General features: G+C 38.3%; 1 long non-coding RNA gene across 1 annotated transcript in view; it reads right to left on the bottom strand.

The window, feature by feature from the left end:
- LOC309862670 overlaps positions 1-13,065 on the bottom strand; it is a 73,889-nt gene that overhangs the window by 36,140 nt on the left and 24,684 nt on the right. Inside the window, exon 3 of the long non-coding RNA XR_014310646.1 lies at positions 1,259-1,396. This is a non-coding gene — a long non-coding RNA (uncharacterized lncRNA). The remainder of the gene's footprint in view (positions 1-1,258; positions 1,397-13,065) is intronic.

The raw sequence follows: 13,065 nt of genomic DNA on the forward strand, positions 1-13,065 counted from the left end.
TTTACTGTCTGAAAACCATCACATCACTGCTACTCTTTTCTTTTCTTTTCTTTTTCTTTAAGATTTATTTATTTGTTTTAAGGATAGAGAGAGAGACCGAGCAGGGGAAGGACAGCAGGAGAGTGAGAAGCCTCAAGCAGATTCTCCACTGAGCTTGGAGGCAGATGCAGGGCTTCGTCCCAAGAACCTGAGATCATGACCTGAGCTGAAATCAAGAGTCAGCTGCTCAACCAACTGAGCCACAAGGTGCCCCATGTCACCACTATTTTTAGAGCCAATTGCTTCATGAATGTTAAGGTAAAGGATAATTTTGTACATCTAACCATAATGAGCAGACAGGGGTAATGTGTTCCATGTGTATTTTGTCATTGACTCAAGAGAAAAGAGTAAAAGGAAGAAGGGAAACCACTGCTCACTTTGTTTGGCATACAGTAACGGCTGTTCTGTAAAAAAGTAGGTGAATCCAGAAAGCATGCATTCACTTATTAGGAGAATCTGATGTCATCCCATTAAGAGAAACTGTTCAGGTTTCTACGGTATTTTACATCTGCAAGCCACAGCATTATTTCCATCAGCTGTTAATGCTGCTACTAAAATTAGGGCCAGGAACTCCACAGTTGAAGTGACTTAAGTGGGTTTGGAAATGGCATTTGTTCATACTCTCTTTATAAGGTTATGGTTTGGGTAAGGATGATATGTTGAAGGGGCTCATTTGTGGGATTTATTTCTACAAAAGTAGCTGTAGCCAAGTTCAAGGGGTATGATGCCTATTTGAGATTTCTCTATTCTACTTCAGTGGGTTGGAATGCCCTGATCCAGTTTGGCTCAGAGATAATATTTCCTCTGGACTGAAGTTGTAAAGAAAGCAATTTAAAATGCATAAACACAGTGCCTGAGCCATGCCGTATATCCACTACCCAGCAGGGGACTCACGCTAAGCACTGCCTCACTTCCTAACGGCTCAGCTGAAGTCCTAGCTCACTTCCCTGCTGTTAATATTCATGTGAATCTGTACCATTGGGGTCAAGCGGAATAAGAAGCGTCATATTGGAACATCATAGAATAACTTGAAATTTCTAAGACCAAATTTCTCCCAGAATATGCTCTACAAAATGAAGAATCAGAAATTTTTATTTTTTCTTAATTTTTGGTGTAGTAAAAGAAACATATATTTATATATGTAATTAGATGTCTGAGTTCTAGTTTGGCTCAGACACCAAATAAGGAAGTAATTCAGTCAATACATGTGAGTACTCGCTGTGTGATGATCATATTAGTAGATACCAGAGTCTAACGGAAATTCCCGGTTCTCGCTCTTCCAAATTCTGCAGTGCAGGGGCAGAAGCTAAAGGAGTATTTCATTTTGGCAGGTAAGAACATTATCAGTCTGTAGGTCCTATCGGTAAAGCAGAATAGTTAAAGCAGCTATTATTTTAGCTGTGATTTTATGATTTGATGTAAAAAATGTCTCACAAGTCGAACGTTCTCACAATGAACCATGTATCAGGCAGTATGACTGTATTTTACATGCGTGCTGTCTCAGTGCCCACAAGGACACCATGAGGCAAGGCACTAATACAGACTATAACATGTCTGTATTATATTATATTATATTATATGCCTGTCCCAAGGTCCCGTAGCTGGTAAGTGGCAGACCCAGAATCGGGACGCCAGTCTGTCAGCCTCAAAGGCCATGCTCTTGCCACTGACATAAGCCGCTTCAAAATAGGAGTCAACTAAGACCGTCCATCAGAGACCTGATTAAGATGGAAATACAGTCTACGAGATAACACGTCACGATGCATTTTCAGGATGGACCTGATGTGTTGAAGGGAAGATTGAGAGGAATCATTTCTAGACCACATCTGTTTAGAGATTAAGTACAGATATGTACTGTTATATTCCATAATTTATAGTTTTCTTATGAAATAATAATCAAGAGAAGAACGTGAGCTGGAATGTGGTGGTTGGGAATCATAAAACGTGTTTTTGTCTGCATACATTTATGGCTGGTTGGCTGAAATGGAAACCACGTGACAGTCCATAGAGGCCCCAGCAGGGTGTCCTGGAAATAGACTGGCCCGGGAGCCCGACTCCTGCCAATGACTCTGTATGGAACTGGGAACTCATTTCCTTGAACCAGTATTCAGGGCTTCTCTCTGAAAAATGAGGACAACGGATCTGGTCCAGTTTTTAGCTTTTTGCGACTGTTTCCAAAGGAATTAAGCTCTGTGATATGGTCTGACTTTGGAAGTAGAAAGCCCAATATCCACTAAATATATATATTGATTAGACTTTGGTTTTTGCTTTCTGTTAGAAATAATTTTCCTGTCTGCAACTCACTGGAATACACACACACATACACACACCCTTCTCTTTCTCTCTTTTTAAAGATTTTATTTATTTATTTGACAGAGAGGGAGAGCTCAAGTAGGCAGAGAGGCAGGCAGAGAGAGAGGAGGAAGCAGGCTCCACGCTGAGCAGAGAGCCCGATGCGGGGCTCGATCCCAGGACCCTGGGATCATGACCTGAGCTGAAGGCAGAGGCTTAACCCACTGAGCCACCCAGGGGCCCCTCACTCTTCTTCTCTCTTACCTCCTAATCTCCAATCATTCTTTCAGGTCTCAACAGAGAAATCCCTCTGTTAGGGATGCTTTCACGGACTCTCAAAGTCTTACTTAAGTGTTCTCCTGACTCTATAAAAGAGCCCTGTGCTTCCTCTGTCACTGAGACATTGTGAGGGTTGGATTTGATAATACATGTAGCATGCTTGATTCACGCTCGGCTCATAAAAATACTCAGTAACTATTAGCTAACATAATCATCACCATCATCCTTATGCGTATCAAGCTTATGACACTACGTTTTATTAGTCTCTTTGAATCTCTGTGTCCTTTTGTAGGTGTTAGATTTAGCAGGGACCGTGACATTCTGACTTACTGTTGCATCACTAGCAGCTTAGCACAGTGAATGACAAGAGTAGGTAAATATGTCTTAATTAATGTTAAATAACACATAGCAGTTTACATAAGGAAACTTTCATTTATGCAACAAAGTTAAGCATGTAAACACTTATATTCTAGTGGAATAGACTGAAACCTGTAGTTGAAAATAATTATGTTATGAGGGTTATAATTAAATTATGAACTAAATTTTATAGAGACATAGAAAAAAAGTAATTGATCTTTCCTGGGAGGTGAAGCATACAACATTTGTGCTGAGCCTTGTAGAACCAGAGTGATTTCACCAAGCAGCAGAGGTGTGAGAGAAGGGTTATGTCACACAGGGGAAAAATGGTACAGATAAAAACACAAGGTGGGAAACTTCAGAATGTGTTTCTACTACTGACTCACGAGACGTTGGAGGAGTGCACTGGGGGTCAGAGACAGGTTTATTGGAGAGTAAAGGGAGCTTTAGCAGGGACCGTAATGCTCTGACTTACTGGGAGATGGGGAGATGTTTAGACTTTTAAATGTCTTAAATGTCATGATATTATATCATGATGTGAAGCTGTCTTTTCTTTTCTTAAATTATGTTATGTTAGTCACCATACAGTACATCGTAAGTTTTTGATGTAGTGTTCCAGGATTCATTGTTTTTTTTCATAACACCCCATGCTCCACGCAATCCATGCCGTAATATTTCCTCTTTTCCAAACTAAACCCCCATTTTTGGAATACCTCTCAAATTTAGATAATTATGCCCACTCTCTGCTGCTGAGTTCAAGTCATTAAAATATTATCTACCTGATCTCTTATTTGGAATAGATCGTTCAGATCACCTCCAGTTACTTCTGAAACATTAAACACTTATCTGATCCATTAACTTTTTACTCTAAATTTTAATTTAATCTACCAGAAGCACTATTTATTTTAAAATAATGTCTTCTGTGCTCACTTTGACAGTGCATAAAGTTGCAACACTACAGAGAATATTAGCCCCTGCACAAAAATAACATGCAAATTCATGAAGCATTAAAATAATAACAATGATAATAATAATAATAATAAATATTGTTTAAGGAGAAAGTATTGTAGCAATGTTCTACATGCTAAAAGATTCTACATTTCTCTTTTATACTACTCTGTTGAGAGCTTGATCAGTGAGGTCATAATCAGCAACTAAATTATCACAAATCTTGTGAATAAAATCAAACTGCTAGGAAAAACACTTTAAGAGCCTGTGTGGCTCAGTCAGTTGAGCACTCAACTCTTGATTTGGGCTCAGGTCATGAACTCAGGGTCTTGAGATCCAGCCCTGCATTAGATTCCGTCCTCGGTGAGGATTCTGCTTGCTCCTCTCTCTCTGTGCCACCTCCTTTCTCAAATAAATAAGAGACTCTTAATCTCACAAAACAAACTGAGGGTTGCTGGGGGGAGGGGGTTTGGGAGAAGGGGGTGGGATTATGGACATTGGGGAGGGTATGTGCTTTGGTGAGTGCTGTGAAGTGTGTAAACCTGGCGATTCACAGACCTGTACCCCTGGGGATAAAAATGTATGTTTATAAAAAATAAAAAGTTAAAAAAAAAAAAAAGTAAAGTATTTTAAAATTTAAGTGAACAATACTTTATATAACAAATATTCTCACAAATATAGCTTGGCATCAAAAGAATTTCTAATCTCCAGATTATAAATCAAAATTCTTTTAATCTATTTATACATTTTTTCATTCTTATTGAAAGGTCTTTTCTTAGAGAAGTGAGTAAATATTCACTTCCTGTTAAGATTCAAAATAAATATTATTTAATAAAGGTGACAAAATCATTATTTTCCAATTCTATTATTCCATCAATATCTGCCAGTAAGAATTCTTCTCAAAGGACTTTCCATTATTAACCAGCACTATTTATTTAGCTTCAATTTCATTTCATGAAGGAAAAGCAGGTCAAATTTTTATTTTTAGTTTTTTGCTTTTGAATAAGCTAGTTAATGAATTGAGTTTTGTTGGTTCTCTCTTTTACATTATGAACTTATGGACTTCTATGTAACAAATTTTTTCCTAATAAATTGTATTCAGTATTCTTTTTGATGCTTAAATTTTACTATCTTTGATTGTTGAGATCCTCTCCATTTTGGCTACTGAGGTCTTTTGAGGAAATCCATTTTCTTTTCTTTTTTTTTTTTTAAGATTTTATTTATTTATTTGACAGACAGAGATCACACGCAGGCAGAGAGGCAGGCAGAGAGAGAGAGAGAGAGAGGGAAGCAGGCTCCCTGCTGAGCAGAGAGCCCGATGCGGGACTCGATCCCAGGACCCTGAGATCATGACCTGAGCCGAAGGCAGCGGCTTAACCCACTGAGCCACCCAGGCGCCCGAGGAAATCCATTTTCTTTGATAGCTTGCATTTTGGCCTCCCCCAGATTTTAGGTTCATCTTATATAACTTGGCTTAAACTTAGACACAGCCATTATCCTGATACTTTTATAGAAATAAATAAATACAGATCATAATCCAGATAATAAGCTCATTGCTACTATTATTGCTTTCCAGTGGTCAAAACCAGGAAAAGAGGTGGTGGTAGCTGTTATTTTTGTTAATTCATGCAGATATTTCCAATTCAAATTGAATTACATGATTTTTATTTACTTCTTTATTTTCGTACCTCCCTCTCTTTGCCCCCTTTACAATCATTTTGTGTGTGTGTGTGCTAACACGTTAATGAAATTGCTTTCTTAGCCCGGATTGTCTACGAAACGGAACTGGAGGCAGATTACCTATTAAGGGTTTATTTACTGGAAGATGCAAACCCAAACACAGGACATGTGGAGTGAGGTTAAAGGGAATTGAGACAGAGGAAGAAGCCTAGTCATGTAAGAAACCTTCCAATCAGCCTTAAAATAGTCCTCAGTGGGGGCAAAGGAAGTGAGAAGAATTTATTTTCAGGCTCTTTCCTGACTCCCGGCGCCCTGGTCAAATTTGTCTCAAGAGTTGTTGATGGTCCTACACTTCATATGTGTTTCCTGGAATTACTCAGGGAGCCTAAGTACACCGAATTCCACACTCTAGTATGCCACATATCATCTGAGTACACAAAATTAGAGGAGCTAGAACTCTGGTCTTGTCAAGTCAGGCCTGTGCACTGGAGCTGATGCAGCCCCAGCCACCGCAGACATGATGAAGCCCAAAGCCTCCTTCAGGAGTCCAAAACAACAGGGCAGTGTTTAGATCGGAGGCGTGGCAGCCGCAGCTGGGACTCTCTCCTTAGCAAGCAGGCAGGTGCCAAAGAGTTCACAATGGTAAAACCCTAAATGTTTTCACATTAAAGCTGAATTTAAATCTTTAAGCCAAATTATATAGTTTCATTAAAAAAAATGAATTTAAATATTAAAAAATAATAAAATAAATGAAAGTTAAAATTTTAATAAATGAATGGAAGAAAAATATAATCATGTTATTTATCTTATTTTTAACGGTTATTTTTAACAGTTTTTTTAAACAGTTATATGTGGAATTTCATAAATTGTTTTTTTTTTTGCTTTATCCTAACACACATACATACAAACACACACGCACACACACTAAAATTAATGGTATCAATAGTATTTCTAATAATTAGATTAACGAATGAAATGTAAGACTTTTTTGAAGTTCAGTTTTTAATACATTGCATCAAAGATTTACAGTAAAAATACTGGGTATAAAAGTCAACTACAATAAGTATTTTCTTTGTGTATTTTTTTGGCCAACTTGATATATAATTGGCTCATTCATTTCAGTTTGACTCAGTGTTTTAAGATTAGATTTATTTTTCTCTTTTTTTAAAATATTTTATTTATTTATTTTACAGAAAGAGACACAGCAAGAAAGAGAACACAAGCAGGAGGAGTGGGAGAGGGAGAAGCAGGCCCCCCCGCAGGGAGCCCAGTGTGGGGCTTGATCCCAGGACCCTGAGATCATGACCTGAGTGGAAGGCAGACACTTAACGACTAAGCCACCCAGGTACCCCTAGATATATTTTTCCATTTCAAAGTAATTTATTTTTGGAGTATGAAAATTACCTATGTTCCAAAGGTGAGAATTACATAAGAAGACTTATTTAGAGAACTCCAAGTTAACTACCTTCTTTATGCTATACTTTTTCCCATTTAAATAACCATTTTTATAACATCGATTTATCCTTCCTAAGTTTCTTTCTACAAATATATATCTATATTTATGTTTCACTATCACTTATACAAAATATAATTTACTTTTAAAAACCCTTTTGCCTTTTGATTTTTTAAAAATTTAATATATCCAGTCATTTCAGGTCAGTATATACAAAACTTCCTCATTCCTTTCAGTGTCTGCATAATATTTTCAACCTAATTTTAAAGAAGACTAGACCAAGACGTACTGCATTTCCTTACTTTTTATTCTCCAGTGCCGGTACAATTTTGGGCATCCTGATTTGACTCATGGAATAATTAAAGACATGCTATAGGGAGTATTTTGGTGTTAAAACTAGAATGTTTGCAAATACTTCCTCCTTTTCTGAGGTCATTTTATTAGAACACCTAATACCTCTAGACCACCTAATGTCTTGCTATGGACTTAATGTTGATGTCCCCCTAAGTTCATATATTGAAGTCCTAACCCTTGATGTGATGGCACTGGAAGGGGGGGCCATTGGGAGGTAATTAGATTCTCTGGAGGTCATGAAGGTAGGGTCCTCATGATGGGATTAGTATCCTCATAACAGAAGGAAAAGAGACCAGAGGTCACTCTCTCCCCACCATCGAAGGGCATAGCAAGTAGGCATCCACTGCAAGCCAGGAGAGGGATCTCAACAGAACCAAATTGACCAGCACCTTATTTAGACTTCCTAGGCTGCAGACCTGTGAGAAATAAGTATCTGTTGTTGAAACCACCCAGTCTATGGTATTTTGTTACAGTATCTCAAGTCAATTAAGATAAACTTCAACATTTTTCATCCATCACCAGACCTAAATAAAATAAATAACTTAAAAACATCTATGGTATCCATTCTGTTATGCTATGTCTTTTGATTGAAGTGTTTAGTCAGTTTACACTCAAAGGAATTATTGCTACATATGCATTTATTGGCATTTTGTTATTCATTTTATGGTCATTTTCATTGTTTTTATCCATTCCCTTCTTGTTCTCTTCTCTCGTTGTTAGTTGTCTTTCTTTCATGATATACTTGGATTCCTTTCTCTGTTTTCTTCATATCTGTTACTGGCTTTAGATTTGTGGTTACGATTAGGTCTGTATATAACATCTTCTGCATGTAACAGTCTATATTAAGTTGATGGTCTCTTAAATTTGAATCCATTCGTTACTCGTTTTCTCCCCACAGTTTAGGTAAGTGTTGTCATACTTTACATCCTTTTATTTTCTGATTCCATTGACTGATTTTTACAGATATACTTATTTTTACTGCTTTTGGGCTTCCTACTTTCTTAAGTCTTATTTATGATCTTTCCATTCTGAGTCCCTTTTAACATTTCCTGTAGGGCTCATTTAGTGGTCATAAATTCATTTAACTTTTGTTTGTCTGAGAAACTCTCCCATCGCTTCTCAGCCTGTTGGCTAAGATCAAGTGTGTCTGAGAAATTCTTTATGTCTCCTTCTATTCTGAATGATAGCATTGCTGGATAAAATATTCTTGGCTGAATTTTTTCCTTTTAGCACTTTGAAAATAACATGTTGCTCTGTTCTGCTGAAAAATCAGCTGATAGCATTATGGGGTTTCCCTTGTATGTAACTGCTATCTTTTCTCTTGTTGCTTTTAAAATTCTGTCTTTATCATTACTTTTTGCCATTTTAATTGCTCTTTAATTTCGTGTGGTCCTCCTTGGGTTTATTTACCTGGGAAATCTCTGTTTCTCCTGCCCCTGGATTTCTGTTTCTTTCCCCAGATTCAGGAAAATTTCAGCTATTTTTTCTCCAGATAAATTCTCTGCTCCCTTTTCTTTCCCTTCGCCTTGTGGAATGCTTACAGTGTGAATGCTATGATGCTTAATGGTGTCACTGATTTCCCTGAGTCTATTTTTTTGTATAATATTTTTTTCTCACTTGTTCAGCTTGATTACTATCCATTACTCTGTCCTCTAGGTGACTGATTCATTCTTCTGTTTTTTTCTGGCCTACTATTTTTACTATCTAGTGTATTTTTAATTTCATTCATTGTGTCTTCATCTCTGATTGGTTCTTTTTTATCTCATTGTTAAGGGTCTCACCAATTTCCTCCAGTCTTTTCTCATGTCCAGAGAGTATCTTTCGGATCATTACTCTAAATTTTCTATCAGGGATATTAATTATATCTGTTTTCCTTAGGTCTCTTATTATGGTTTTGTCTTGTTCTTTCACTTGGTACACTTTCCTCTGTCTCTTCATTTTGTCTAACTGTCTGTGTCTGTTTCTTTGTGTTAGAAGAGACAGCCATGTCTCCTGCACTGGAACCTAGTGGCCTTATGAAGAAGAGTTCCTTTAGTGCCCTGATATGTGCATCCTCTCTTCACTGGAAACTGGCATTTCGGGAGTGTCTCCTATGTGTGTTGCATGTGCCCTACTGTTGTGGCTGAGCCAATTTTTCCTTTAGTCCAGTCATCTACAATGGTTCTTTGCCTGTTGCGGGCAGTGATTGGTTCCTGTGGTGTTAGTGGGCCAGTCTGGGGACTCCTTAGGCTTGAGTTGGGTCAGACCAGGTGTTTGCCAGAGATGTAGCAGCACCACACTGCCAGGCATTTTCCTTCTATTGTCCCCTAAGAAGCTTTCTTTGGTGTGTGGGGTCTGCAGTCAGACCTCATGTGTGTGGTTATCTTTCCTTCTCTCTGAAGCAGAAGTCACTGTGGAGTGGCACTGGCCACTGCAGTGGCTGCTCGCATACTGCCAGGCATCTGGCACAGCCATGAATGAGCTCCCAGAGAGTATTGGAGAGGGAAGATCCACTGAAGCACAGCATTGGGGTGCAGTGTGGGTGTGGGAAGTGGTGCTAGCAAGCTTTGTGTGCCCTGGGTCCTGTGTGAGAGAGACCCTGCAGTGCCAGGACTGCAGTGGGCTGTCCAGAGGAGTAGATTGGTGTGAGCACAGTGCAGGGGGGACAGGAAGCCTTGCTAGCAAGTTAGATAACATGTCGCCCACATGGCCATGTGTTTACGCTGGGGGTGGGGAAGGAAATGGTGCCTGTTAGTTTCTTTGTTCCTGGAGCAGTTTCCCAATGATTTCTGTCCCACTGGGACTTGATTTGAGATTAGCAAATAACTCTCCCTCCTATATGAGCTAGCACCTTTCAAACTGTTGCTTCTATGCTGTATCTCTGTGGGTTGTTAGATGTGCTGTCTCTTTGAAGGTGAGGAATCAGTTTCTTCTGGTTCTCCTGACTCTCCCAGAGCCAACCTTACCGACTTTTTAAAATTCCAGGATTGAAGTCCCATGGGTTGTAAGAACTCATGAAATTGGGCCCCTCTGTTTTGCAAAGCCAAATGTTATAGGGATTTGTCACCCCATGCAGGATCTCTATTTTGAGGGTTGTTTCTCTCCCCTCTTTGTGTCCACAGAGTCCCTCCCTCCCACGGACAGCCCTGTGAATCTACTTCCTGCCTCTTGGCCCTTCCTACCTTCTTCATTGTGGCCTCTTCTCTACATTTAACTGTGGAGTTGTTCTGCCAGTCTGTGGGTCATTTTCTGGGTAATTTGAACTGCTGTGAGTATCATGTAGTTGTATTTGTGGGACCAGATATACCTAGGGCTCTCCCACTCTGAATCTTCTCCCCGAACATAAATTTTTAAGCTAAGCTATTTGGTTTTGTTATACGATGAATGTTCACAGCAGCAATGGCCACGGTTGCCAAACTGTGGAAAGAACCAAGATGCTCTTCAATGGACGAATGGATAAGGAAGATGTGGTCCATATACACTATGGAGTATGATGCCTCCATAAGAAAGGACGAATACCCAACTTTTGTAGCAACATGGACGGGACTGGAAGAGATTATGATGAGTGAAATAAGTCAAGCAGAGAGAGTCAAGTATCATATGGTTTCACTTATTTGTGGAGCATAACAAATATCATGGAGGACTTGGGGAGTTAGAGAGGAGAAGGGAGCTGGGGTAAATTGGAAGGGGAGGTGAACCATGAGAGACTATGGACTCAGGAAAACAATCTGAGGAGTTTAAAGGGGCAGGGGTGAGAGGTTGGGGGAACCAGGTGGTGGGTATTATAGAGGGCACGGATTGCATGGAGCACTGGGTGTGGTGCAAAAACAATGAATACTGTTATGCTGAAAATAAATAAATAATAAATTAAAAAAATAGTTTGTGAGGGACAGGTAAAGTAATATAGATATTTTTTGATCTGTGATAGTTTAAATGCAGATGTATTTAAAAGTCAGAAGTTAAGCTCTCAAGGTCTTTTGCAAGGCCATAATTTCATATTACAAAGGAAATATTCCTTTTTGAGATGTTCCAATTTTGAGACTAATGCATGAACTTTCTATTAAGATATACATAGAGAAATAAAGTTAGGTAGACATACATTGTAATTCAGATTTGCCTACTTACAGATGGTAACATTCTGTGCAATAATAATGCTCTCAAAACCATTTGCAAATTCGTCCAGCAACAACTCTGCCTTTAATGATGAAGTTTCCACAGTGGCAGATGGCAGAGTGAGCAGTGAAGGATGCTGCCGGCCCACCAGGGCTATGTCTGTCACTAAAGCGATCTGGCTCCAAAAGCCAAAGTCTGTTGAGGTCATACTGGCTATTGCTCCATTGGAATGACTTGATTGATCACATTTGTGGTTATTCCATAAATGATGACCTTCTAGAAGGGGTCCCGGCAGTTTCATCCTGCTGTAGGAAAGTGATATAGAGAAACACACAGTATCTGCAGTCTATCGACATATCCTAGAAACAAAGGGGCAATTTACGGAACTTAAAAAAAAATACATTCACTGGTGTTCCCTTCTTTGTCTCAGTGGTTATGTAGCTTGTAGAAACAGCTGCAGTACTACTTTTAATATCACATTTAAAAGGGAAAAGGAAATGAGACAAGAAAATATATTTTTAAATGCATTTTTCAAAAAGCAAGGATTTATTGTTTTAGTGAGAGCATTTAAACTTGAATTGAGTTATTCTCTAAGCACCTAAAATTGGCAGATAGTGTGGATAAAAGAAAATAAATTAAAAAACTTCAGTGACCAAGTGAACCATTAGTATATTTTGGAGAAAATTATATACCATTTCATGGGAAGTTTAACCCAATGTAATACCACTTACGATGAATATTTTATTGAAATAATCAAGTTCCATTTATAATGTGATATTGTTGGACTCACTTATTATGTAGCAAGTATGTGACTGTACTTTTCACTCAACGTCACTTAAACTGGAAGGAACAGAGTGCATCCCCCAGTCCCTGTTTATGAAACAGTAACACAGAAAATTACAGAAAAATATTAATTCTCTTGTTCACTGACTAGAATTAGAAGAGTAGCCCTTCTGTGTAAAGTTGCCATTAATAGCAATAGAAATAATACTTTCATTTATAATTACTTGCTTTTTTCAGAAAATTCTCTGCCTTGCACATACATTACCTATCTTCAGTTTTTATGACAACCATAAGACTTACTTATAGACTCCACATGGAACCAGGTCAGTGCTGTGCTGAACCAGGGAGAGGTTTTTGTGAAATTTCAGGAAATTTGCAAGTTATTGTTAAACATGGCCATTAATAAAAATTAAATTATATAAGCTTACAATTATATAAATTATATTAAAAACAAGGTAATAAATACTTAGAACTCACCATGCTCTAAATATTTCATTATATTTTACTATTATCTATGTACTTGAGTTCTTTTACATTCATATACATATAGGAACGGAATTCTATACGATTGTGTGCTACTATATATGTCTTCCCAACTCTGTATTCAGTGATGCCATACTATGCAGGTGGCTAGAAGTCAACCACAGTGGGACTGTTTATACCATGGAATTGGCTCGCCCACCCCAAGACTCAGGTGTTCACAATTACTAGTCTATCACTATTTGAGACATGTTTTTCTGACTTCAAGGCACATTGTGCAGTAAGCCATGCTGTCTCCTTTTGAATGG

The sequence above is a fragment of the Mustela nivalis genome (genome assembly GCF_964662115.1).
Source record: "Mustela nivalis genome assembly, chromosome: 4".
Lineage (NCBI taxonomy): Eukaryota > Metazoa > Chordata > Mammalia > Carnivora > Mustelidae > Mustela > Mustela nivalis.